General features: G+C 37.7%; 1 long non-coding RNA gene across 3 annotated transcripts; it reads right to left on the bottom strand.

Annotated features, from left to right (window-relative positions):
- Positions 1 to 173: 173 nt before the first annotated feature.
- Positions 174 to 26,248, bottom strand: LOC107000812 (uncharacterized). 3 transcript variants are annotated; one of them, XR_013400931.1, is made up of 6 exons: positions 26,207 to 26,248; positions 13,047 to 13,121; positions 9,506 to 9,650; positions 2,487 to 6,544; positions 1,500 to 1,757; positions 174 to 590 (listed from the first exon to the last, which is right to left on the bottom strand). It is a non-coding gene; the product is annotated as an uncharacterized LOC107000812 (long non-coding RNA). The 3 variants fall into 3 exon arrangements; XR_013400930.1 differs by having other exon boundaries at positions 174 to 587; positions 1,500 to 6,544; XR_001447959.3 differs by having other exon boundaries at positions 1,500 to 6,544.
- Between the last annotated feature and the right edge of the window lie 969 nt (positions 26,249 to 27,217).

A 27,217-nucleotide genomic window follows, 5' to 3' on the forward strand; every position in this document is an offset into this window, starting at 1 on the left:
TTGGAAATGATCTAGACCGTGAATGAATATCCATCATTTCACTTAATATAACTTTAGAGGTATAAGTTACGAAAATATTCGAGTAACTATTTTTAAGTAGATAGAATTACTGTTGAAAATGTTATTTATATACTTTTATTTTACTTACATCTATTTAATTTATTTGTTTTTGACAATTATCCTTGCTTAATATTTATGAGACGTTAAACAGCTAGCCATCATATTAAGTTATTTTTCTTACTGGCAAATTTTTAACAGGAACAGTATGAGCTTATTTTACTCGTAAACACAGGTAGAAAAAGTTGCATGTCTGTATTATATTTAATACAAAAGCACTGAAGACATATCTGGTGTTTTTTTCATTTTTTGCTTTTGGTTTCATCATTGAAGATGATCCAGTAAACAGTAATATACCATGAGGCTCCAGTTAAGATGTCAACAGTGGTGTGAGTACAGAACAGAGAATGTGGTGTGGTGAACTCAATAAAGGATTCATTTCAGTGTGTACCACAATGAGGAAGTTCTTATTTCTGCCGACAGTTGGGCTATAAGCCTTCATCTCATTCTTGCATCTAAGGAGACAGTAGCTGCTGGGAAGAACAGAAACATAAGACAAATTGCCCCAGTGCCAGAGAGAAGCACTAAACTACAGTATTGACATCATGCTGCCATCTCGGCTTCTCTGGAAAGCAAGAAGCCTAGATTTATTAGCACAAGTTGGGGTGAAGCAAAGTCTTCCATAGAAATCAACTGACAAAGACTTAGTGTTTGTATTTGTACTTAAATATTTACATTAATAAAGATTAGGGCTTGGTAATAAGGCTTTTGGATTCAAGAGGGAGCCATCTCAATATTCTGTGGGACCCCTGAGAGGAAACCTAAAATTGGAAGAAAAATCTAGACCAGAGCAGAACCAGTTTCCTTGCTCATTGATCAAGGGTTACGAACAGCTCCTTAACGAGGAGTGGCTAGAAACATACATCTCTTTATATCCTTTATGGCTAATCCTCTTATTATGGCAATGCAGGTTCAGCTGCTCTCAAGAAGTCTTTCTGTAAAAAGTTCTTGTAAACATATGTCATAAAAGAAAAATGTGTTATGACTTTTGGAAACCAGGGTTGGGTTAATTCTATACACTCGTCTGTCAAGATTCTTACAGCAAAACAAAAGTAGCATTCTTTAAAGAAATAGTACTATAAGACTTAATCAGGAAAACTGCAAGTATTTTAGCATACTAACTATTCATACAAAGAAGTAATAGTAATAACCAACACTTACATAGCACTTAATATGTGGCAGTCACTGTCATATATGGCTAGGACACTTTATGAAGTGTTACAGGTTGAGCATTCCTAATCTGAAAATCCAAAATCTGAAATGCTCTAAAATCTGAAACTTTCTGAAAACTGACATGACACCACAAGTGAAAAATTCTACACCTGACTTCATGTGATGGGTCAAAACAAAACTGTGTTTTGACCGGGCATGGTAGTTCATACCTGTAATCCCAGCACTTTGGGAGGCTGAGGTGGGTGGACTGCTCGACCTCAGGAGCTTGAGACCAGTCTGGACAACATGGCAAAATCCTGTCTCTACCAAAAACACAATAAAATTGGTGAGGCATGGTGGCGCATGCCTGTAGTCCCAAACTCAGGAGACTGAGGTGAGAGGATTGCTGGAGCTAGGGAAGTTGAGGTTGCAGTGAGCCATGATCGCACCACTGCAACTCCAGCCTGGATGGCACACTGAGACCCTGTCTGAAAAACAAAGAATAAAAATTAAAAAATAAAAATAAAACTTTGTTTTTGTGCACAAAATTATTTTTAAATATTGCATAAAATTATCTTCAGCCTGTACCTATAAGGTGTATATGAAACATACATGAATTTCATGTTTAGACTTGGGTTCCATCCCCAAAATATCTCATAATGTGTATGTAAATATCTCAAAATCCAAAAATAATCCAAAATCTGAAACACATCTGGTCCCAAGCATTTCAGGTAAGGGATAGTCACCCTGTACTATAATTGTCCCATTTTACAAATGAAGAAATTTAGTCACAGAGATACTGTGATGGACTTTTATGAGTTTTATGAGTCAGCTAAGCTAGGCTATAGTACCCAGCTATTCAATCAAATGCTAGTCTAGGTGTTGCTAAGAAGGTATTTTGTAGATGTGCTTAAACATCTGTAATCAGTTGATGTTAAAAAATTATTCTCCGTAATGTGAGTAGACTTTATCCAATCAGTTGAGATTTTCCTGAGGAAGAAGACATTCTGCCTGTGGGTTGCATTACAGGCCTGTCAGGCTGTCCTGCAGATTTTGGACTACACATACATATCCTACCTTTCTGTTTCTCTGATAGAACCCTGACCCCTAGAGACATGAAGTATCTTCGAAGTAGCTTGTTTCCAGGCATGCTGCCAGTAAAGTGGTAGAACCAGTACAAGGACCTGAGCAGGCTGGGCCTTGAACCAAATACTTACCCCACAACCTCCACACTACCCCTCCTATAAATTCCAGTCATTAGCAGTCTAATTAAAAATTTAAGACGTGGCCCTGTGGGAAAAAGCAAAGAGAAAGAAAAACAAAACACACATGAATGCAAATAAGTCCAATATAAAAGAGTTCACTGTGTGTAGGGATATGCAGAATATAGAGAACAGCACCAGTCCTTACAGAAGAGATTTGCGAGTTCTGTTAAGAAGTAAAAATGAAGAATTTGTATTTGCTTAGAAGAAAAGGAAAAGAGCATCTCCAGCGGAGTGCATGACACAGACAAAAGCCCAAAGCAAACTCTGTAGAATTTGGCTATGGCAACCTGCCAGAATGAAAGTTAATGAGCAAAAAGCATGAAATCTGTATTAGTTCCCAATAGCTGCATAGCCGACTGAGGGCTGGATTCAGCTGAATTCACTCTCTCATGTCTGGCAGCAAGGCTGCTGTGTGCTGAGACTGTGGCTGGAGCTGACGGCTGCTTTGTGTGTTCTCTTCACACAAGCCAGCTTGAGCTTCTTGAAAACATGATGGATAGCTTTCCAAGGTGAATGTGGAGAAGGAGAGAGAGAGAGAGAGAGAGAGAGAGAGAGAGAGAGAGAGAGAGAGAGAAACTGACTCTATCATCTTCTAGGACCTAGCCTCAGAAGTTGTGCAACATTTCTTTCCTTTATTTTCCGTTCTATTTTCAGTTTCAAGTGGAAGAGCCCTAGTCCATTTCTTGGTAGGCAAAGGTGAGATTCTTGAAAACTATGTGGGGCTGAAAATATCGTGTTGTCAATTTTGGAGAAAACGGTCTGCTGCACAATAAATCATGGGAGGTTAGTCCGTTGTGAGCTAGGCCAGTATCTCCTTTAAATGCTTGCTGATAGAAATTTGGTGGGGAGAAGGATGTATCACCCTCCAGCTGCTCACAGTTCCGTCACACTCTGCAAACAGTCATCTGGGCTTTGAAACCAAACCGTTGCATTTCACACCTAAACCTCAGAGATATGTAAAATGCCTATAGGCACTCTCTGTGTTTTGTTATATCACAAGTTGGGGAGAGAATGCTCAGAGCTGAGTGAGTGAGCTCAGCCTGGGTGGAGAATACTCGGCTTGTGGCATTTGCTGGAATCAGAGCTAGGACGAGTCAGGTAAGGTCGTTTTCACTCAACCTAGAAAATGACTTTGGTTCAAAGCAGAAGCGTGAACAGAATTTGAATGCACATGTTGACTATCCTTCCTGTCCATGGCACATTAGCCCAGAGTTTCTGCTCTCCTTAGGTGGTGCCATGATGGAAAGTGCTATCACTACCTTGGCTCAAATGAAGCTTAAAAAGACAAGAAACTGGCCCGGTGTGGTGGCTCATGTCTGTAATCCCAGCACTTTGGGAGGCCAAGGCGGGCAGATCACGAGGTCAGGAGATCGAGACCATCCTGGCGAACACGGTGAAACCCTGTCTCTACTAAAAATACAAAAAAATTAGCCGGGTGTGGTGGCGGACGCCTGTAGTCCCAGCTACTCGGGAGGCTGAGGCAGGAGAATGGCATGAACCCGGGAGGCAACGGAGCTTGCAGTGAGCGGAGATGGTGCCACTGCACTCCAGCCTGAGAGACAGAGCAAGACTCTGTCTCAAAAAAAAAAAAAAAAAAAAAAAGACAAGAAACTTTTCAGTCTAAGGACATATCATTTTGCTCTGATTTGGAGCTGGTGTCTGTCATTCACAGTTCCCCCTAAATGCCGCTTCTATGCCTTAGGCTGATTGAATCTTGGTTGCTGAGTCATTCCATTTTGCATCTGTATGCTTGTATTACCTTGCTTCCAGAAAGACTGTGCTGAAATACTCACTTGGAGTCTGACTTCTCTGACTGGAGAAACTGATATTTCCAGGTATTTTCTGACAGCAATAAACACATTCTTCCCTTCTATTGCTGTGTCAATCTATTTTTTCAGTGCCAGTACCAAGCCACATTGAGTGATTCATCTATTTTGTCAATGACTTCTATCCGCTGCTAGTGTTCTAGTAATCTAATATCAAGAATGTGGGAGTTTCAAGAAACTAGGAAACAAGATAGAACTGAAAGGGGAAAAAAACATATAAAGGAACTTTGAAGCACATAAAACATCACTATTACAATAATTATATACATATATATCCACTCAAATATATATATAACTTTTTAATCTTTTGTAAATTTGTAGAAATATTTATCAAACAGTTAAAACATGAGGTATATCCAATCAAATATCAATGTAGGTGTTGCTGTGAAGATATTTTGTAGATGTGCAGTGATGAACAAGAGATACATTATTGCTACCGCACAGTATTTGAAACAGAGGAAACTGGGACCCTGGGAGAAAGTGGAAGACTCTGATGTCAGAGGAGTCAGGCGCTAATTCATACAGGATCTTGCAGGATTTTAATTTCAGTCTAAACATAATGAGAAAACACGGGGTGGTGGGGTTAACAGAGAGGGCTTGATCTGGGGAGCTCTATGATCTAGATGTTTCTATACAATTGTATCTACTTTGTTGTGGACTTTTTAAAAACTTTTCTCTATAGTCATTGTGTGACAAAATTTTAAGATTTCTCATGGTCTTTGGGCACGTAAACGTCAGACCGGTTTTGGAATATCCTTCCCTAAAAATTGTAACAAAGGACGACTGATCTGGGTGACCTCCTGAACCCCCTCCCAACATGTCATTCTGTATGTTGTCTTCTGGAAAGCTTCCATTTGTGCAATGCCTAGCATCTAATCTCAAAAGTATTCCCTGCAGTTGATGAGTGGTGTTTTTCATGTTTTTAATTGGGAAATAGACCTCCCTTTGGGGCCTAGCATCTATACAGAAGCATAAGCCATAAAGACCTGCATTTTAACAGTTGATGCACTAAATAAATCTCTTATTCATCTTCCATTTTACTTGTCATTCATCTTATAATGAATTGTGTTAAATGCTTTGTCAGTTAAACTTCCCTAACTTGTTGTTTTTCTTATTTCTTAAGTTTTTTCCAAAATGTTCAGTGCCTATATCATTATTATTATTATTATTGTTACTATTATTATTTTGAGATGGAGTCTCACTCTGTCACCCTGGCTGGAGTGCAGTGGGGCAATCTCGGCTCGCTGCAGCCTCCACCTCCCAGGTTCAAGCGACTCTCATGCCTCTGCCTCCCGAGTAGCTGGGATTACAGGCGTGTGCCACCACACCCAGCTCATTTTTGTATTTTTAGTAGAGATGGGGTTTTGCCATATTGGCCAGGCTGGTCTCGAACTACTGACCTCAGTTGATCCACCCTCCTTGGCCTCCCAAAGTGCTGGGATAATAGGCGTGACCCTCCATGCCCGGCCGCCTTTATTATTAAAACAATAAAAATAAAAAGTTGACCAGAAGCAAAAAGATTATTTGAAATGCTCATTATATACATTAACATACACGTGGTTTAAAATATAGAAGATACTTAGTTCTCCATAATCTAGGATTCTAGAAAGCTAGTTTACAATGAATAATGTATCTGTAAGAGGGTGGCTATTAGAACCTCTGGGGCTTTGCCATTTCAAATGAGAAAACATATTCTGTTTATAATTGCATGGCATTTTCAGTGGTTGCGGAGACACCAATAACTAAGTATATTTGATTATAATATTAACAAAAAATTTGGCAGGGTACTTAGCCGTTTTTAATAAATTTAATATATTCAGAACAGGTAGGATAGAATAAGTATTTCTGAAGTGGTCTATACATTTTGAAATGGACTCCTTTCTAATCCTTCCTTGATTCTGATCTGAAAGTAGAAATTGAAATTATGCTTGCAAGATTCCCACAACTGTGTGACTCTTTAGCACAAAGCCAAGTATAGGAAGGATCCAAGGGAAGTTTAAGCCAGCTTCTCTCTGTGTCACGTAAGCAGAATGAAATCTTTCCCGAGGCAACAAACTACAATACATTATCTGTTCTAGGATAGTTAAAAAAAAAAACAAATAAATAATAAAGCAAGATGTGATCATTTTAGTTAATAAAGTATACCATTGTTCTTACTCAGTTCTCTGTGGACCATCTCATAACCTAGGGAAAGAAACAGACAAGAAGCAATGAATTACAATGGAGTCAGATACTTGAGGTAACAGAATAACATGTGGGAAACAAAGTAGACATGGATCCCAATTTTCCTTCTTCAAGTTTCAGTCCTTTCACTGATGTGCAGAAGGTCACTGTATCCAAGATAGAGCCTTCTGAAACACAGTACAGGTCCATGGATAGCAAATTGAAGGCCATGAAGATTAACTGGCTTAAAAATGTGTATTTTTAGTTAGATGGTATGCATTTATACGGGTTATCTGGTGAATCATGGAATCGCCCCCACCCCCTGCCCCAGTTTTTTGACATTTACACAAGGCTTTATAAAGGAGCAATTCTGGCCAGGGGTGGTTACTTGTGCCTGTAATCCTAGCTCTCTGGGAGGCCAAGGCAGGCAGATCACTTGAGGTCAGCAGTTTGAGACTAACCTGGCCAACATGGTGAAACCCCATCTCTACTAAAAATACAAAAATTAGCCAAGCATGATGATAGGCGTCTGTAGTCCCAGCTACTCTGGAGGCAGAGGTGGGAGGCTTGTTTGAGCCTGGTAGGTGGAGGTTGCAGTGAGCTGAGATAACGCCACTGCATTCTAGCCTGGGCTACAGGGCGAGAGTCCATCTCAAAAAATAAAGAAATAAAAATAAAGGAGCAATTCTATGAATAGTCACTTAGAAAGTGACCATTCAGTCACTTTTGCAGATATAGGACCCTGTGGCTGAGCACAGATAGATGGTAGTTGGCAAACAAGGTTTCTCAACATCTGCCCATTGGGTCACCTGCTGCCAGGCCAGCTCTTCCTCGGTTGGCCTGAGAGTCCACCATGGCTGCAACCAGAGGCCTGCTCTCTGACTGGAGCCTCACCTTGGCAAAGAGTCCAGAGGTTATCTTTTCCCCACATCCTGGGAACTGGGCCATATTGAGGCTAAGAATACCTTTCTTCCCATGTGTAAAGCCTCTCATTGTTTTTCTCTCTCTCTAATGGCAGTGCTCTGCGCACTGTATACTAACCAGCTGCAGCCAGGGAAAGAGAAAGGGGTCAGCTAAGTGTGGCAAGAATCCTCACCCTTCAATTGTCACCTCATCAACTGTCTAATAGAACAGCTGGGTGGTATTCTCATTTGTTTGACCAGGAAATTTAAATCCTTGAAGACCAGACTGGACAGAATACTTTTAATAGTTCACTAAAATTATACATCCTCACATTTATGAACTCCAGCCATTTACAAAGCATGTACTTTTTTTTTCTTTTTTAGCCAAAAGGGCTCTTAGAGGACTTCTAGGCCAACATCTTACTTTTCTGAATGGGAAAAATATAGCTTAAGGAATAAACTGGCTTGCCCAAGGACACATAGATTTGACAAAAGTCATATATTCAAGTATTTGAAAATTACTTATTTATTGAGTACCTGTATTAGTCCATTCTCACATTGCTGTAAAGAACTACCTGAGGCCAGGTGCAGTGGCTCACACCAGTAATCCCAGCACTTTGGGAGGCTGAAGAGGGTGGATTACCTGAGGTCAGGAGTTCGAGACCAGCCTGGCCAACATAGTGAAATCCCGTATCTACTAAAAATACAAAATTAGCCAGGCATGGTGGCAGGTGCCTGTAATCCCAGCTACTCAGGAGGCTGAGGCAGGAGAATAGCTTGAATCTGCCAGGCAGAGGTTGCACTGAGCCGAGATCACGCCATTGTACTCCAGCCTGGTCGACAAGGTGAAACTCCATCTCAAAAAAAAAAAAAAAAAAAAAAAAGAACTACCTGAGACTGGGTAATTTATAAAGAAAAGAGGTTTAATTGGCTCCGGGTTCCACAGGTTGTACAGGAAGCATGGCTGGGGGAGGCCTCAGGAAACTTACAATCATGACAGAAGGCAAAGGGGAAGCTGGCACATCCTACATGGGTGGAACAGGAGCAAGAGAGGGAAGGGGGAGGTGCTACCCACTTTCAAACAACCAGGTCTCCTGAGAACTTACTATCACGAGAATAGCAAGGGGAAAGTCTGCCTCCATGATTCAATCACTTCCCACCAGGCCCCTCGTTCAATATGTGGGGATTACAATTGGACATGAGGTTTAAGTGGGGACATGGAGCCAAACCATATCAGTACCTATAACCCTTATTTTTTCAATTTTGAGATGTTCAATTTTTCACAATTCCACATCTCAAATTAGGGTGAGTCTTACAGTTGCTGTCTGCCAGACATTGATGGCCCATAAGCATCAAAACTTAAAAGAAGGAATGTCACCATCTGGGAAGAAAATGTCAAAGACAATAATGGAGTAATATTTTCAGAAATTCAGCTTCACCAATACTCTTGATGCCACAAACAATGATATCATGTCGAAAATACCATATATTGGCAACTTTTCATTGAAAATGCTGAAGAGGCTGGGCATAGTGTTTCATGCCTATAATCCTGGCACTTTGGTAAACCAAGGTGAGCAGATCGCTTGAGCATAAGAGTTCAAGACCAGCCTGGGCTACATGGCCAAACCTCATCTCTACAAAAATACAAAATTTAGCTGGGTGCAGGTGTTGTAGTGTGCACCTGTAGTCCCAGCTACTCAGGAGGCTAAGGAGGAAGGATTGCTTGAGCTTGGGATAACAAGGCTGCAATGAGCTGTGACTGCAGTCTTACATCCCCAACATAATGATGCATCTCACCATTGATGTCACCTTAGATTCAATGAGACATAGTATATTCCTTTGTAAAGTCCCTGAAGTTTAGATTCTACGAAGATAATCAAAAGAAACAAACAAGAAAAATACCCAGTAATGAGCAATAAGGGCTATGTAGAGAATTAAAATTAGGAGATGTGAAAGAGAGTGACTGGGTGGCTACTTGCATTGTCAAGGTTCTCATTTTCTGGAAAAGGTGACTTTAAACTGAAGAAGTCATAATACCAGATGAGTGGAAGAGCCAGAACTACAAGAGTCTCCTGCTTACCAGAATTCTTGCCAACAAAACTTGGCGCCTGAGAGTACAATCGTTGTGCCAAAGCCTATTTACAGTTTCTTATTTCACTCGTGGTATAATTCCCATTCCAAAATGACTGTGGGCTTTGAAGGAAACTACTCTTTCATCTGGTCATCTGAAATGGAAATGTAACTGTCGTACGTGGGTAGTATTTTATGCAACAAAACACATCCAACTTCTGATCTGATAAATGACAGGGAGAACGAATCAAAAATTCTTGTGAAATGCAAACAAAAAAACCCATAAATGCTTAATGTCAACTTTCTTACTCTTCAAAACTTTTGCCAAAGTATTAAATGATTAGACAAAGCCTACATTAGAATTGAAGAATGTATCAATTTGGGATTTGGGCCAAGGGATAATTGACCTCATTGGAATTTTTTTTCTGGTTGATTGCTGTTTAAATAGCAGGTATTTAAAACTAGAAAGTTTGTGAAGGGATTAGTTAAAAGATTCATGGCCAGTGACCTTAGTTTCAAAATATCAGGTTGTAATTCTAAAAAACAAGATTCCAGAAGAAATAATATTTAAAAAAGAAATGATATAATTTTAAAAGATTCTAAAACATAGGGAGCAAAGAATAATAAAATGTCAAAACACCCTCCCCAACACATACACACAAACAATGTAATGCAAACTCAAATAGGATGATCTTAAAATGGTAACAGGCCATCAGAGACAAACAAACATTAAGAGAATTAACTGATTTTTAGCTTAAAAGGCTTTATGCTTAAAAGTCTATCTTGAACCCTAAATAAAGAATTTTAATTTTTTTAGAAAAGAAAAACTTTTATTTATTTATAACATGTTATAAATATTTACAGCACCCTTATTACATACCAATCTCTGTGCTGGTAGCGGTTGAATTCTTCTTAATACACCAAGGTCAACTGAGACAATATATAAAACCAACTATGAACTGGTTATTAATTGTTGACTAACTAAAATCTGAGGGTAAAGTGGTGCCTGTGTCCATTCCAGTGAGTCTCTAGTCAAGGAAAATTGGTCTGTACTTGGAACCCATTAAGCAGAGATCCTTTATTTGTGCCTCTGGAACATGGTAAGGATAAATACGAAAAGGTTTTCTGAAAAACGCCCAAGGGGACAAATAGCAATCAATCTACTGAGCCCAGTCCCTCCTCATCTTCTTCCACCCATTACAAATTGAAGCTTCAGCTGTTATTTCCCTCATTCTAACCACTTCAGTAAATGAGGTATTTGTGCCCATGTGTGGAGTAAAATCTCATAGACCACTAAGTATTTCTAATATCTATGCTGGGAGTCAATAATGACTGAGTACTTTATTTCAAAGTGGAGAATTAAGACACTGACCAGTTTAAATTCTGAGGAGGTCCATCCAGCATAACTGAGTGTGAAGAGGTAAAAGTAGAAATTTTTTTTTTCCTCAATTTCAGACAGTGGTAAGAAGATAGGAACAACATCTGTAAATAGGGCAGTTTCTCTAAATAAGCCTAGAAAATGATCACCTAAGGCAGACAAGAATAACTAAATGAGGCTACTCTGCTGTCAAAACATATGTGTGTGCGCTTATTTCTCATAGAATATGGAATAGTTACCTGCAGCCTTATGCCAAAAAGAATTTATCCTGTTCCCTCAACCTGACTTCTAGCAGTTTCTTTGAAAATCTTATCCATGAGAATAAAATATTGCTTGTGACTGACTGCAATACAAAAGGAAGAGAAAAACTTTTCTAATCATTATAGATGCTGGGACATTATTCATTCTGAACTTCACATGTCATCTTCTCTAGGGATTTCATCAATTCCCTTGAACAATCTCAAATAAATAATTTCCTGTCAAGAAAATGTCACTACTGGAAATATCAAGTTTTCCAGTTAACCATTTATACTTGAATCTACTTCAAAAAGCCATCACTATAAAAGCACTGTATTGGTACTGTAGGCAAGTCTTCAAATATACAGTATCTATTTTTGCTGTGACAGTACACTTTTTTTAGTACACTTTTTTTAAATTTCTCTAATTAAATTCCCCAGATAAGAGTTGATGAAACATAATAAAATGATTCCAGTGTTTAGCAAAGAGAAACACATAGCCAACCTTATCAAATATTCTGAATCATTTGACAAACACATTATCAAATTCAAGAAGTGGATATAGATTTAAATTAGGATTGTGGAAATGTTTCTTAATTGATAGTAGTTATTTTGTATTCACTTAATATTAAGGGTTTGTCTATTGGGAAGACAGAGACAGTCTAAGTTGTTAGAGAGACAAAACTTGTTAGACAAAATATTAAAAATAAATGGGAAGATGTGGGTCAAAAGGAACAAAATTGTAGTTATGTAGGATGAATAAGGCTAGAGATCTAATACACAACATGAGAACTATAGTTAGTAATAATGTATTGTATACCAGTAATTTGCCAAAAGAGTGGAGTTTAGATACGTTTACCACAGGAGGAAAAAAGATACTTATATGAGATGATGGGTATGTTTGTCTGCTTGACTGTTGTTATCATTTCACCATGTATGGATATATCAAGATATGTATATGGAAGTATCATGCTGCACACCTTAAAAATGTACAATTTTATATGCAAGATAAACTGAATAATGACCCCCCCCCCGAGATATCTATGTTCTAATCTCCAGAAACTGTGAATTTTACATTTATATGGCAAAGGATTTTGCAGCTGTGATTAAATTAAGGATCTTGAGATGGAGGGATTACCCTAGATTATCTAGGTGGACCCTAAACGTAATAACAAGTATCCATATGAGAGGGAGGAAGAAGGAGATTTGATTACAGTAAAGACGGGTGATGTGATTACGCATCTGAGGCAAGATGCTAAGCTTCTGGTTTTGAAGATGGAGGGAAGGACAGCGAGCCAAGGCATGCAAGGAATGATGCTCTAGAGACTGGAAAGGAAATAGATTTACACCCCCTAGAGCATCTGGAAAGACCACAAACCTGCTGACATCCAATCTTGGTCCAGTGAAATTGCTTTCAGATTTCTGGCATCCAGAATATAAAAGCATAAATGTGCTTTGATTAAAAGGACCAAATTTGTAGTCATTTGTTACAGCAACCACAGGAACCTAATACAATATATTTAAAATGTGGAGTAATCACTGAAAGAATAGATATAGAATACATGACATATTTTCATGGAACACTTATGCCCCCACTAGGTGGGATTTTTATTAAAGTAGTACTTCTGGGCTCTCAGGCCACCCCTTCTCACTCTTCCCTGAGGGAGACAAAATGGCTTCTCTACATGGCAGTTTGGGAGAAGCGGCTGAACACTTAGCCCACACTCTTCTGATCTCCTTTCTCTTCTTGGCATCTGCTTCCCAACAGAGAATGTAGATTCTGCTCTGCTCTGCTCCTCCCTAAGGAGTCCTGCAATTTCTCACCACTGCTAGTGACTAAGTAAGTCTGCCAAACTCAGGGATAATAGACTTAAAGTCAAATTCTCCAAGTCTTTGTTAATAATAAAGGTGGCATTTGATATTTTTATCTGCCTTACCCTCTTATTCATCTCTCAGTTGCTTCAGAACACGCAGGTGGAAAAGCATGATATTACATATTCTTTTCTTGAAACCTAAATTGTCAAATGATAAAAGAGAAAAACAAAGGTAGAACTTGATCAGTTCAACAGAAAACAGAGAAAGAAAAAAAAGACAAAAAGAAATGGTGGACAAAATATAAGAGGCACAATTGGAACAAAAAACCACAGAGAATTTAAATATAATTGGTTGGAGAAAAAGTGTACCAGGCAAAAAATTATTCCAAAGGAAACTGGTATATTAATGCTTATAATAGAACTGCTCAAAATAAAAATGTGATTTTTTTTGGCCAGGCGTGGTGGCTCACGCCTGTAATCCCAGCACTTTGGGAGGCCGAGGCGGGTAGATCATGAGGTCAGGAGATCGAGACCATCCTGGCGTACACGGTGAAACCCCGCCTCTACTAAAAATACAAAAAAGATTAGCCGGGCGTGGTGGCGGGTGCCTGTAGTCCCAGCTACTCAGGAGGCTGAGGCAGGAGTATGGCGTGAACCCGGGAGGCAGAGCTTGCTTTGAGCTGAGATTGCGCCACTGCACTCCAACCTGAGAGACAGAGCGAGACTCTGTCTCAAAAAAAAAAAAGAAAAGAAAAAAGAAAAAAAGGTGATCTTTTAAATGCATTAACGGGAACACATTTAACATTAGTGAAATACACATTTACATTGCTAAAGGATATAAACAACAAAGATGATATCAAAATTATAAAGTTACATGCATCTAAAGTCATGGTCTCAAAATATAAAAAGTAAACATGCCAGAATTATAAAGACAAATTGACAACTGCATAACTAGAGTGGAAAATCTTTATGCAATATATCAGTTAGTTATTGCTTCATTGAAAAAAAATCACCCCCAAACTCACTGTCTTAAGATAATTATCATTTATTCTTGTTCATAGCACCTATTCATCAGTTGGCTAATTCAAATGTAAGATAGGCACAACTGAGATGTCTTATCTCTGCTCGACAAAGTTTCTTCCCTTCGAGCAGACCAGATAAGGCTGATTGGCATGAGATAATAGATGTTCCAGAGAGAAAGCAAAAGCACCCACAATACCTCTGTGATCCAGGCTCAGAGTGGGCACATCATCACTTCTCTGTATTCTATCGTTTAATGCAAGATAGAAGGCCAGCCCAAACTCAACGCGCGGGGAAACTGATGTCACATCTTGACAGCAGGAGCTGCAATGTAACATTGCTAAACACGTGGTTTTACAGAGGCATTTAATTGGGGCCACTGAAGAGAATTAGAATATGCCACCCCAAAATATGCCACTTCGGTATAAGGAATATTTTGGGTTGGAGGCAAATGAGAACCAACAGATACAGATAGAAACCCTTTCAAGGCTTTTCTTATCTGACTAAAGCAGCAACTTTGAGAAACCAGGACTACCATATATCTCCTCTCTTGAGAGAGTTTTACAGTCATGAAGAAGGTAAAAAGTCAACACCAAGATCAGGCTGAAACAAATCCCACTAAAATGACCTTTGTCTTCCACTACTTTCCCCATGTATTTCCAAATCACTTTCCCACAGTTTACCTCTCCTAGCACAAACTTCCTTTTCCTTTCTCTTGTCACATTTCCACAATTTATCATTCTTTGTTAAAAAAAAGTATATAAGCCCTCAGTCCTATCACTTCTTTGGTGTCTTTAATTTTCTATAATGGCCTCTATATGCATATGCAATAACAAACTTTTTCTGCTTTTAATGCATTTAACAACAGAACATTATACTGGTTTGCCAGTCTAATTTGGAGGGCCCCAGCCACCGAACCCAAAGAAAAAAGTTTTTTCCCCTTCCCCACACCATCAATGTAATTAATATACTACATTCACATTTCTCAGAAATCGATAGAGCATGTTGACAAAAATATTGATAAAATATAGAAGATTTAATTATAGTTAACAAGCTTGATTATATAGATACATGATGATAGATGATAGATGATAAAGATATATAACTTTGCATGCAACAAATAATGCATTTTCTTTTCAAACATACATGAAATTACAAAGTAAAAAGGCAAACCACCAGTAAATTTTCAACAATTTTCAAAAAAATTGTTATTTAGATAACAATATCTATCATTATGCAAATTAATTAGAAAAACAACTAAGTGGAAAAAATAAACTATACATTTGGAGACTGAAAATACACTTCTAAACAATTCATAGGTTAATCAAGAAATCATAGTGATAGTTATAAGTATTCAGAGTAAAAAAATAAAAGCACTGCATAAAACTTTTGGAATGCTATTCCTCTACACCAACAACAGTCAAGCGGAGAACAAAATCACGAATGAACTCTCATAAACAATTGTCACACACAAAAAAATGAAATACCTAAGAATACGCTAACTAGGGAGGTGAAAGATCTCTACAAGGAGAACTACAAAACACTGCTCAAAGAAATCAGAGAGGACACAAACAAATGGAAAAACATTCCATGCTCATGGATAGGAAGAATCAACATCATTAAAATGGCCATACTGGGCCGGGTGCGGTGGCTCAAGCCTGTAATCCCAGCACTTTGGGAAGCCGAGACGGGCGGATCACGAAGTCAGGAGATCGAGACCATCCTGGCTAACATGGTGAAACCCCCGTCTCTACTAAAAAATACAAAAAAAAAAACTAGCCAGGCGTGGTGGTGGGCTCCTATAGTCCCAGCTACTCCGGAGGCTGAGGCAGGAGAATGGCCTAAACCCGGGAGGCGGAGCTTGCAGTGAGCTGAGATCCAGCCACTGCAATCCAGCCTGGGCGACAGAGCGAGACTCCATCTCAAAAAAAAAAAAAAAAAAGGCCATACTGCCCAAAGAAATTTATAGATTCAATGCTATTTCCATTAAACTACCATTGACATTGACATTCTTCACAGAAATAGAAAAAACTGTTTTAAAATTCATATGGAACCAAAAAAGAGCCCGAATAGCCAAGTCAATCCTAAGCAAGAAGAATAAAGCTAGAAGTGTCATGCCACATGACTTCAAACTACACTACAGGGCTACAGTAACCAAAACAGCATAGTACTGGTACAAGAACAGACACATAGACCAATGGAACAGAATGGAGAACCCAGAAATAAAACTGCACACTACAACTATCTGATATTTGGCAAGTCTGACAAAAACAAGCAATGAGGAAAGGACTTCCTATCCAATAAGTGGTGCTGGGATAACTGGCTAGCCATATGCAAGAGATTGAAACTGGACCCCTTTCACACCATATACAAAAATTAATCCAAGATGGATTAAAGGCTTAAATGTAAAACCCAAAACTACAAAAACCCTGAAAGACAACATAGGCAATATCATTCAGGACATAGGCATAGGCAAAGATGTCATGACAAAGATGCCAAAAGCAATTTCAACAAAAGCAAAAATTGACAAATGGGATCTAATTAAACTAAAGAGCTTCTGCACAGCAAAAGAAACTATCAACAGAGCCAAAAGACAGCCTACAGAATGGGAGAAAAATTTTGCAAACTATGCATCCAACAAAGATCTAATATCCAGCATCTATAAGAAACTTAAACAAATTTATAAGAAAAAAACCCATTAAAAAGTCAGCAAAGGACATGAACAGACGTTTTTCAAAAGAAGTTATACATGTGGCCAACAATCATATTTAAAAAAGCTCAACATCACTGATCATTAGAGAAATGGAAATTAAAACCACAGTGAAATACCATCTCATACCAGTCAGAATGGCTACTATTAAAAAGTCAAAAAATAACAGATGCTGACGAGGTTGTGGAGAAAAAGGAACAATTATACACTGTTGGTGGGAGTGTAAATTAGCTCAGTCATTGTGGAAGACAGTGTGGTAATTCCCCAGTCACCTAAAGACAGAAATATCATTTGACCCAGCAATCCCATTACTTGGTATATGCCCAAAGGAATATAAATTATTCTGTTATAAAGACACATGCACACATATGTTTATTTCAGCACTATTCACAATAGGAAAGACATGAAATAAATCTAAATGCCCATCAATAATAGACTGAATAAAGAAAATGTGGTACATATACACCATGGAATACAATGCAGCCACAGAAAAGAACAAGATTATGTCCTTTGCAGGGACATGGATGAAACTGTAGGTCATTATCCTCAGCAAACTAACACAGGAACAGAAAACCAAATACTGCATGTTCTCACTTACAAGTAGAACCTAAATGATGAGAACAGCATGGACACATAGAGGGGAACAACACACACTGGGGCCTTTCAGAGGATGGAGAAGGGGAGGAGAGAGAGGATCAGGAAAAACAATGAATGGGTACTAGGCTTAATACCTCGGTGGTGAAATAATCTGTACAGCAACACCCATGACACAAGTTTACCTATGTAACAAACCTTCACTTGTACCCCTGAACTTAAAATAAAAGTTTTAAAAAAACCTTTTGGAATGCTAGTAGGGAAATTGTAGGTGAATTTATAACTTCAAATATACTTATTAGAAACTAAGACTGACAATAAATACACTAAGCATTCATCCCATGAAGCTAGAATCAAAAACACTGATAAAATCTAAAGGAAGAAGAATGTAAAAAGTAAATAATAAAGTTGATTGAAATCGTTCAGAGAATATTCTACAAACACAAACTAATTCTGCTAGCTTAAGTACAAAGTACTGTAATATTATGTTAAGGTAGACTGTGATAAATTAAAAGCATATGTTGAAAAGCTTAGAACAACCGTTAAAACTTACTTAAGAAGAGACACAACTTATAAGCCAATAGTGGAGATAAAATAAAATCAGAAAAAAAATATGCAATTGATTTGAAAGCAGACAGAAAGAATGGATAAAAAGAAACCAAGAACATATGGAACAAATAGCAAATAACTAGCAAGATGGTAGGTTTTAATATAATCCTATTAATAACATTAAAATAAATGGTTTAAATTACATTAAAATATAGGTTTAATATAATTCTATCAATAATTACACTAAAATAAATATTTTTCTAATCTTAAAATCTTTGTTTTAGGTTACTTAAAACCTTTGTTTTAGGTTATTTCTAAAACAAAGATTGTCAGATTAGAAAAAACAAAAGAAACCAACCATACACAGTCTATAAGAAATCCAAGTTTAAATATAAAAATACAGATTGGCTAAAAAAAAAGAAACATTAAAAAAAAAAAAAGATAAATTGTTTTTTCTAAAAAAAAGCTAAAGTGGCTCTTCTAATTTCACAAAAAGTAGACCTCTATAAAATGAACATTAACAGGGATAAAGAGGGACACAGCATAATAATAGAAGGTTCAATTCCCCAAGAAGATATCATAATTCTAAATGTATATGCATCTAACAACAGAGTTTCTAAATAAATGAAGCAAAAAATTAATAGAACAGAAAAGTGAAATAGGATAAACTACCACTATTCTCCAGACTTCTATACTCTTCTCTCAGTGTCAAGAGAACAAGTAGAAACAAAATTAGTAAGACTGGGCAGGCGCGGTGGCTCACTCCTGTAATCTCAGCACTTTGGGAGGCCAAGGCGGGCAGATGGCTTGAGCCCAGGAGTTTGAGGCCAACCTGGGCAATGTGGCAAAACCCTGCTCTACTAAAAATACAAAAATTAGCCAATTGTGGTTGCCCATACCTGCAGTCTCAGCTACTCGGGAGGCTGAGGCATGAGAATCACTTGAACTCAGGAGGCAGAGTTTGCAGTGAGCCAAGATCATACCACTGCACTCCAGCCTGGGTGACAGAGCAAGACTGCATCTCAACAACAAAAAAAATTAGTAAGACTATGGAAGACTTAAACAACACTATCAACTAATTTAACCTAATTGCCACTTACAGAAAACACCATCCAACAAAAGGAGTATAAACATTTTTCTAAAATATGGAAAATCCAATAAGATAGGTTATATTCCAGGCCATAAAGTAAGTCTTAATACATTTAAAAGAGTTGAAGTCATAAAACGTATGTCCTTTGAACAAAAATGAAACTAAAAATCAACAACAGAAATATATCTGGAAAGTACCTAAATATTTGGAAATTAAACATCACCCTTTTAAATATCCATGTGTCAAAGCAAAAGTTAAAAGGGAAAATATAAAATATTTGAATTCATTATAAAAGAAAACACAGTATCAAAATGTGTGGCTCTAGTTAAGGTAGTATATAAAGGGGAATGTATTACATTAAATGCTTACATTAGAGAAGAAGAAAAGCCTTAAATAAATGCTCTAGGCTTCCACTTTAAGAAACTTTAAAAAAAGAGCAAATTAAACTAAAGGCATTTAGAAAATGGAATTAATAAAGATAAGAGTAGGCATACTCTGGAAAACTTAATGGAAATGGGTAAATCCCTGAAAATACACAACCTCCTGAGATTTTACCATGAAGAAATGAAACTCCTAAACAGACCAATAATGAGTAGCAAAATTGAATCAGTAAAACAAAACAAAACAAAAAAACTCCCAACCAAATAAATCCCAGGACCAGAGGGATTCACAGCTAAATTCCACAAAACATACAAAGAAGAACTAATACCAACCTTCCTGAAACTATTCCAAAAAATTGAGAAGGGAATTCTCCCTAATTCATGCTATAAGGCCGATATTACTCAGCCAACAAACATATGAAACTGCTCAACCTCACTAATCATCAGAGAAATACAAATTAAAAGCACAATGAGATATCATCTTACACCACTCAGAATGTCTACTATAAAAAGTCTAAAAACAACAGATGTTGGTGAGGATGTGGAGAAAAAAAGAATGCTTGTACACTGTTGGTGGTAATGTAAATTAGTACAACCTTTTTGGAAAGTAGAATGGAGATTTCTCAAATAATTTAAAATAGAACTACCATTGAATCCAGCAATCCCACTACTGGGTATATACCCAAAGGGAAATAAATCATTATTCAAAAAGACACCGCACTCATGTTTATCACAGCAGTTATTCACAATACCAAAGATATGGAATCAACCTTAGTGTCCATCAGTGGAGGACTGGATAAAGTAAATGTGATATATATGGATATATATTATATATATACATCTTTTTTATTGCTGAGTAGTATTCCATGGTGTGTGTGTGTGTGTGTGTCTGTGTTTGTGTGTGTATATATGTATCTCCAGGGTGTGTGTGTGTGTGTATATGTGTGTATATATATGTGTATGTGTGTGTGTGTATGTGTGTATGTATATGTGTATGTGTGTGTATATGTATATACACATACACATATACACATATACACACACACATACACACACACACATACACACACACACACACCATGGAATACTACTCAGCAATAAAAAAGAATGAAATCATGTCTTTTGCAGCAACATGGATGCAACTGGAGGCCATTGTCCTAAGTGAAATAATTCAGAAACAGAAAGTCAAATATTGAATACTCTCACTTATAAATAGGAGCTAGACGATGGGTGTACATGGACATAGAAAGTGGAATAATAGACATTGGGAACTACAAAATGTGGGAGGTAGGAAGAGGAGTGGGGGTGAAAAATTACCTGTCGGGTACAATGTTCACTGGTTGGGTAATTGGTACACTAAAAGCCCAGACTTCACTACTATGCAATAGACACATGTAAGAAGTCTGCACTTGTACCTCCTAAATATATTTTTAATTTTAAAAAAAGAGCAGAAACAAAACCAAAACAGAGAAAAATAGGGAAAAAATCAATGACATCAAAAGTCAGTACTTTGAAAAGATCAATAGATGAAAAGAACTTCTATCCAAACTGACCTGATTGAGGAAAAAAACAAAGGAAGACACAAATTACCAATATCTGGAATAATAGCAGACATATCACTACAGATTCTACAGATATTTTAAAAAATAAGAAGATAATATTATGAATAACTTTATGCCAATAAATTCAACAATTTAGGAAAAAAGGGACAAATTTCTTGGACGACACAAACTGCCAAAGCCTATACAAAAACAAAAGGATAACCTAAATAGCCCTATATATATTAATAGATTTAATTCATAAAGACCTGCCAACAAAGATAACTCAAGTGTTGGATGCCTTTACCGGCAAATTCTATCACACATTTATGGATCAAACAGCGTCAATTGTAGATAAACTCCTCTGTAAAGTAGAAGATGAGGGAACATTTTGTTTAGTTTTTAAAAATCAATAAGTGTAATTCATGATATCAACAAACTAAAGAAGAAAACTAAAGAAGAAAATCCATGTAATCACATTGATAGATGCAGAATAAACATTTCACAAAATGTTTATTCTTGGAAACCCCACAGATAACATCACAGTTAATGGTGAAATACTAAATGCCTTCCCCCTAAGAGCTGGAACAAGGCTAGGATGTCCACTCTTACCACTGTACATTGTACTTAATAATTTACTAAAATAATTATTAATATGGCCAATTTAATAAGAAACAAGAAAAAGTAGCAAAAATCATCCAGATTGAAAAGAAAGAAATAAAACTGTTACCATTTGTAATCATGACAATGGGTAATTCCACTGATAGAAACTCAGAAATGATTCTACAAAAAGATACTAAAATTAATAAATGGCTGCAGGATATAAGATGGATGTAAAAATCAATTATATTAGTATATACTAAAAATAAATAATTTCTGGAAATTAAAATTAAAACTAAAACAGTACCATTTATAAGAAAACCAAAATAGATTTGAAATAGGTATAATGCCCCCAAAGATGAATAAGATTTGTGTGCTAAAAACTCTAAAACATTGATGATAGAATCAAATAAACAGAGGGTAACACAATGATTATGAATTGGAAGACTCAATATTGTTAAGTTGTCAATGCTCTCTCAACTGGTCTATAGATTCAACACAATTTCAATCAAAAATATCAGCTTGGGGCTTTTTTAAAATAAAAATTGTAAGGCCTGCTCTAATTTTATGGAGAAAAAAAAAAAACACAAAAAAAAGTTAGAATAGCCAAAAAATTTATTTGAAAAATGTGAACAAAGTCGGAGGATTTACATTCCTTTATTTGCAGAGTAACTCTAAGTTTCAGGAATCAAGACAGTGCAGTATTGGAAAAGGGGTAGACATGTAGATCAGCAGAACACATGACAGACTCCAGAAATAAATTCATATCTATGTGACCAAACAATTTTCAACAAAGATGTCAAATCAGTTCAACGAAGAAAAGCTGCTCATTTCAACAAATAGTGCTGGAGCAACTGAACATTATATGCAGAAACAAACAAATCAACCTTGACCAAACCTGACACCATAAACAAATATAATTTGAAATGATCACACACCTAAATGTAGAGCTAAAAACTCTGAAACTTCCAGATAATCTTTGTGATCTGCATTAGGCAAACATTTCTTAGGTGGAACACAAAAAGCATGAACCACAAAATTAAAAAATGATAAATTGGACTTCATCACTTCATCAAAATTAAAAACTTCTGTTCCTTAAAAGATAATGTTAAAAGAATGCAAAGACAAGTCACAGATTGAAAGAAAATGTCCACAAAACACATATCTTATTTAAAAAAGGAACCACTGATATACAGAATATACAAGGAACTCAATCAAAACTCAAACCAATTTAAAATACAAAAATAATCAAAAGACTTGAACAGACATATCACCAAGGAAGAAATGTGGATAGCAAATGAGCATGTGAAAAATTACTCATAATATTATTAGTCATTAGGAAAATGCAAATTTAAACCACAGTGAGATACACCTACTAGAATAGCTAAAACCAAACTGAGAATATCAAGCACTGGTGAGGATGCAAAGCAAAAAGAACCCTCATACATTGTGAGTGGGAATGTAAAATGGTACAGCTACTTTGGAAAGCAGTTTGGCAATTTCATATCATTAAACATATACTTATCATATGACACATACGATAAGCAATCCTTCCCTTAGGTATTGATCCAAAAGAAATGGAAACGTATGCTCACAAAAAGACCTGTACATGAAAGTTTGTAGGGTTTTATCAATAATCTCCAAATACTAGAAACAACCCAGTGTACACCAGTTGGTGAGTGGATAAACATATTGTGCTGCATCCATATGATAGAACACTACTCAGAAATAAAGGGAGGAATTAAGTGCTAATACATGCAACAATACAGACGAATCTCAAATATATCATGCTAAGTGAGCGAAGCTGGACTCAAAAGGAAACATTCCGTATTTTTCCATTTATATAACATTCTTGAAAAGGTAAACTTGGGAACAAAAACAGATCACCAGTTTCAGGGGCTGGGTGCTGGTAGAGGGGATTCATTACTTAGGGGCAGGAAGAAACTTTCTTGGGTGATGGAAATGTTCTAGATCTTGATTAAAATGATGGTTACACAACTACAAGTACTTTTCAAAATTTATGGAATTCCACATACAAAACAGGTAAAATTTTTCTCATATAACTAGACCTCAATATACTCCAATAAATTTTGACTTTGTAGCAAGGAAGAATTTGTTAAAACAGAAGCCAACAGACATACAAAATTAAATACTTAAAAGATTAATAAATTTTAGCATGTAGGGATCATGGCAGTTGGGAGGATGGACTGGATTGCAGCTCTGGAGAGAGCAGCGTACAGAGACTTGCATTGTGAATTTTAGCTCCAGATCAGCTGCAAGAACAAACCAGCAATCCTGAGAGGACCCACAGACCCTCTGAAGGAAGCAGATTGCTCCTGCAGGACCCGGGAGACACCCTAAATACTGTGAGTGCCCCAACTGTGGAAGTTGGAAAGGGAGACCCTCCTCTCCTGAACACACACCCCCACTGAAGAAGCTGAAGGTCTGTTTGTGGGAGAAGTTTCCAACTTTACCTGGAGCTGAGTCAAGTTAGAGAGCGGAGCCAAGCAAAATACAGGGGTAGAGAAAGCAGCTGAAAGGCCCTGGGAGCTCACTGGGTCCCCAAGCAGCCCATTCCTGCCTGGCACCACAGGGATCCATCAGGAGGGTGGCCAGAAGAGCAGAGGGTAAAACTCCACAGGGAGAAGGAATTCTCTGGCTGAACTTTGTAACAATTTGAATGGGGTGAGAAACCTCCTGGCCAGAACTTGGGGGAGGGTGCAAATCTGGCTTGTAGACTTCACAGGCAGGGGAAGAACTAAAGCCCTTTTCTTTCACAGCTAGGAGACAGAAAGCCTTGGGCAAGTTTTCAAGCCCATCTCACCCTCCGCCTGGAAACAGACTCAGGACTGTTGCGGTAGGCACAGCGGGAGTGAGACTGGCCCTTTGGTTTCTGTGAGAGCTGGGTGAGGTCTGTGACTGCTGGCTTTCCCCCACTTCCCTGACAAGCTGCATGACTCAACAGAGGCAGCCATAATTCTCCTATGTACGCAACTCCAGTGATCTGGGAATCTCACCCCCATGCCCCACAGCAGCCACAGCAAGACCCATCCAAGGAGAGTCTGAGCTCAGACACACCTAGCCCCGCCCCCACCTGATGGTCCTTCCCTACCCACCCTGGTAGTGGAAGACAAAGGGCATATAATCTTGGGAATTCTAGGGCCCCGCCCATCACCAGTACCTCTCCACACTACTACAGTTGATGCTTTCTGGAAAGTGCCAATTCCTGGCAGGAGGCTAACCAGCACAAAAATAGAGCATTAAACCACCAAAGCTAAGGACACTCACAGAGTACATTGCACCCTCTGCCATCTCCACTGGAACAGGCACTGGTATCCATGGCTGAGAGACCCGTAGATGGTTCACATCACAGGACTCTGTGCAGACAACCCCTAGTACCAGCCTAGAGCTGGGTAGACTCTCTGGGTGCCTAGACCCAGAAGAGAGACAACAATCACTGCAGTTCACCTCACAGGGAGCCACAACCACAGGAAAAGCGGAAGAGTACTACATCAACAGAACACTCCATGGGACAAAAAATCCAAACAACATCTTTCAGCCCTAGACTCTGACAGAACCTACCCATATGAGAAGGAGCCAGAAAACCAATCCTGGTAATGTGACAAAACAAGGCTCACCAATGCCACACCCCCCCCAAATCACACTAGTTCACCAAAATCACAATAGTTCACCAGCAGTAGATCCAAACCAAGAAGAAATCCCTTATTTATCTGAAAAACAATTCAGGATGTTAGTTATTGAGGTAATCAGGGAGGGGCCAGAGAAAGGTGAAGGCCAATGCAATGAAATCCAAAAAATGACACAAGAAGTGGAGGGAGAAATATTCAAGGAGATAGGTAACTTAAAGAAAAAATCAAAAATTCAGGAAACTTTGGACACACTTTAGGAATGCAAAATGCTCTGGAAAGTCTTGGCAATAGAATTGAACATGTGGGAAAAAAATTCAGAGCTCGAAGACAAGGTCTTCAAATTAACCCACTTCAACAAAGACAAAGAAAAAAGAATTAGAAAATACGAACAAAGCCTCCAAGAAATCTGGGATTGTGTTAAATGACAAAACCTAAGAATAATCCGTGTTCCTCAGGAAGAAGACAATTCTAAAAGCTTGGAAAACAGTATTTGGGGGAATCATTAAGGAAAACTTCCCCAGCCTTGCTAAAAACCTAGACATGCAAATACAAGAAGCACAAAGAACACCTGGGAAATTCACCGCAAAAAGATCTTCACCTAGGCACATTGTCATCAGGTTATACAAAGTTAAGATGAAGGAAAGAATCTTAAGAGCTGTAAGACAGAAGCACTAGGTAACCTATGGAGGAAAACTTATCAGATTAACAGCAGATTTCTCATCAGAAGCCCTACAAGCTAGAAGGGATTGAGGCCCTATCTTCAGCCTACTCAAAAGAAACAATTATCAGCCAAAAACTTTAAATCCAGTGAAACTAAGCATGATATGAAGGAAAGATACAGTCATTTTCAGATAAACAAATGCTGAATTTGCCATTACCAAGCAAACACTGTAAGAGCTGCTAAAAGGAGCTCTAAATCCCGAAACAAACCCTAGAAAAACATCAAAACAGAACTTCTTTAAAGCATAAATCACACAGGACCTATAAAACAAAAGTATAAGTTAAAAAAGCAAAAACAGCAAACAAAACAAAGTACATAGGCAACAAAGAGCACGATCAATGCAATGGTAAGTAACATTTCAATATTAACATTGAATGTAAATGCCTAAGTGCTCCACTTAAAAGATACAGAACCAATGGAAAAGAACTCACCAACCAACCATGTGCTGCCTTCAAAAAACTCACCTAACAGATAAGGACTCACATAAACTTAAAGTAAAGGGGTGGGAAAAGGCATTTCATGCAAATAGACACCAAAAGGAAGCAGGGGTAGCTATTCTTATATCAGATAAAACAAACTTTAAAGCAACAGCGGTTAAAGGAGACAAAGAGGAACACTATATATTGATAAAAGGCCTTGTCCAACAGGAAAATATCACAATACTAAACATATATGCATCGAACACCTGAGATCCCAAATTTATGAAACAATTACTAATAGACCTAAGAAATGAGATAAATAGCAACAAAATAATAGTGGGGGACTTCAATACTTCATTGACAGCACTAGACAGGTCATCAAGACAGACAGTTCACAAAGAAACAAAGGATTTAAACTATACCATGGAACAAATGGACTTAACAGGTATATACAGAACATTTCATCCAACAACCTCAGAACACACATTTTATTCAACAGCACATGGGACTTTCTCCAAGATAGACCACATGATAAGCCATAAAATGAGCCTCAATAAATTTCAGAAAATTGAATTATATCAAGTACTCTCTTAGACTACAGTGGAATAAAACTGGAAATCAAGTCCAGAAGGAACCTTCAAAACCACACAAATACATGGAAATTAAATAACCTGCTCCTGAATGAGCATTGGGTCAAAAACGAAATCAAGATGGAAATTAAAAAATGCTTCAAACTGAATGACAAAAATGACGCAACCTATCAAAACCTCTGGGATACAGTTAAGGCAGTGATAAGAGGTTCCTAGCCCTAAATGCCTACCTCAAAATGTCTGAAAGAGCACAAACAGACAGTCTAAGGTCACGCCTCAAGGAACTAGAGAAACAAGAACAAACCAAACCCAAACCCAGCAGAATAAAGGAAATAACCAAGATCAGAGCAGAACCAAGTGAAACTGAAACAAACAAAAAATACAAACAATAAATGAAACAAAAAGCTGGTTCTTTGAAAAGATAAATAAAATT

Source organism: Macaca mulatta, chromosome 11 (genome assembly GCF_049350105.2).
Source record: "Macaca mulatta isolate MMU2019108-1 chromosome 11, T2T-MMU8v2.0, whole genome shotgun sequence".
In the NCBI taxonomy this organism is placed as follows: Eukaryota; Metazoa; Chordata; class Mammalia; order Primates; family Cercopithecidae; genus Macaca; species Macaca mulatta.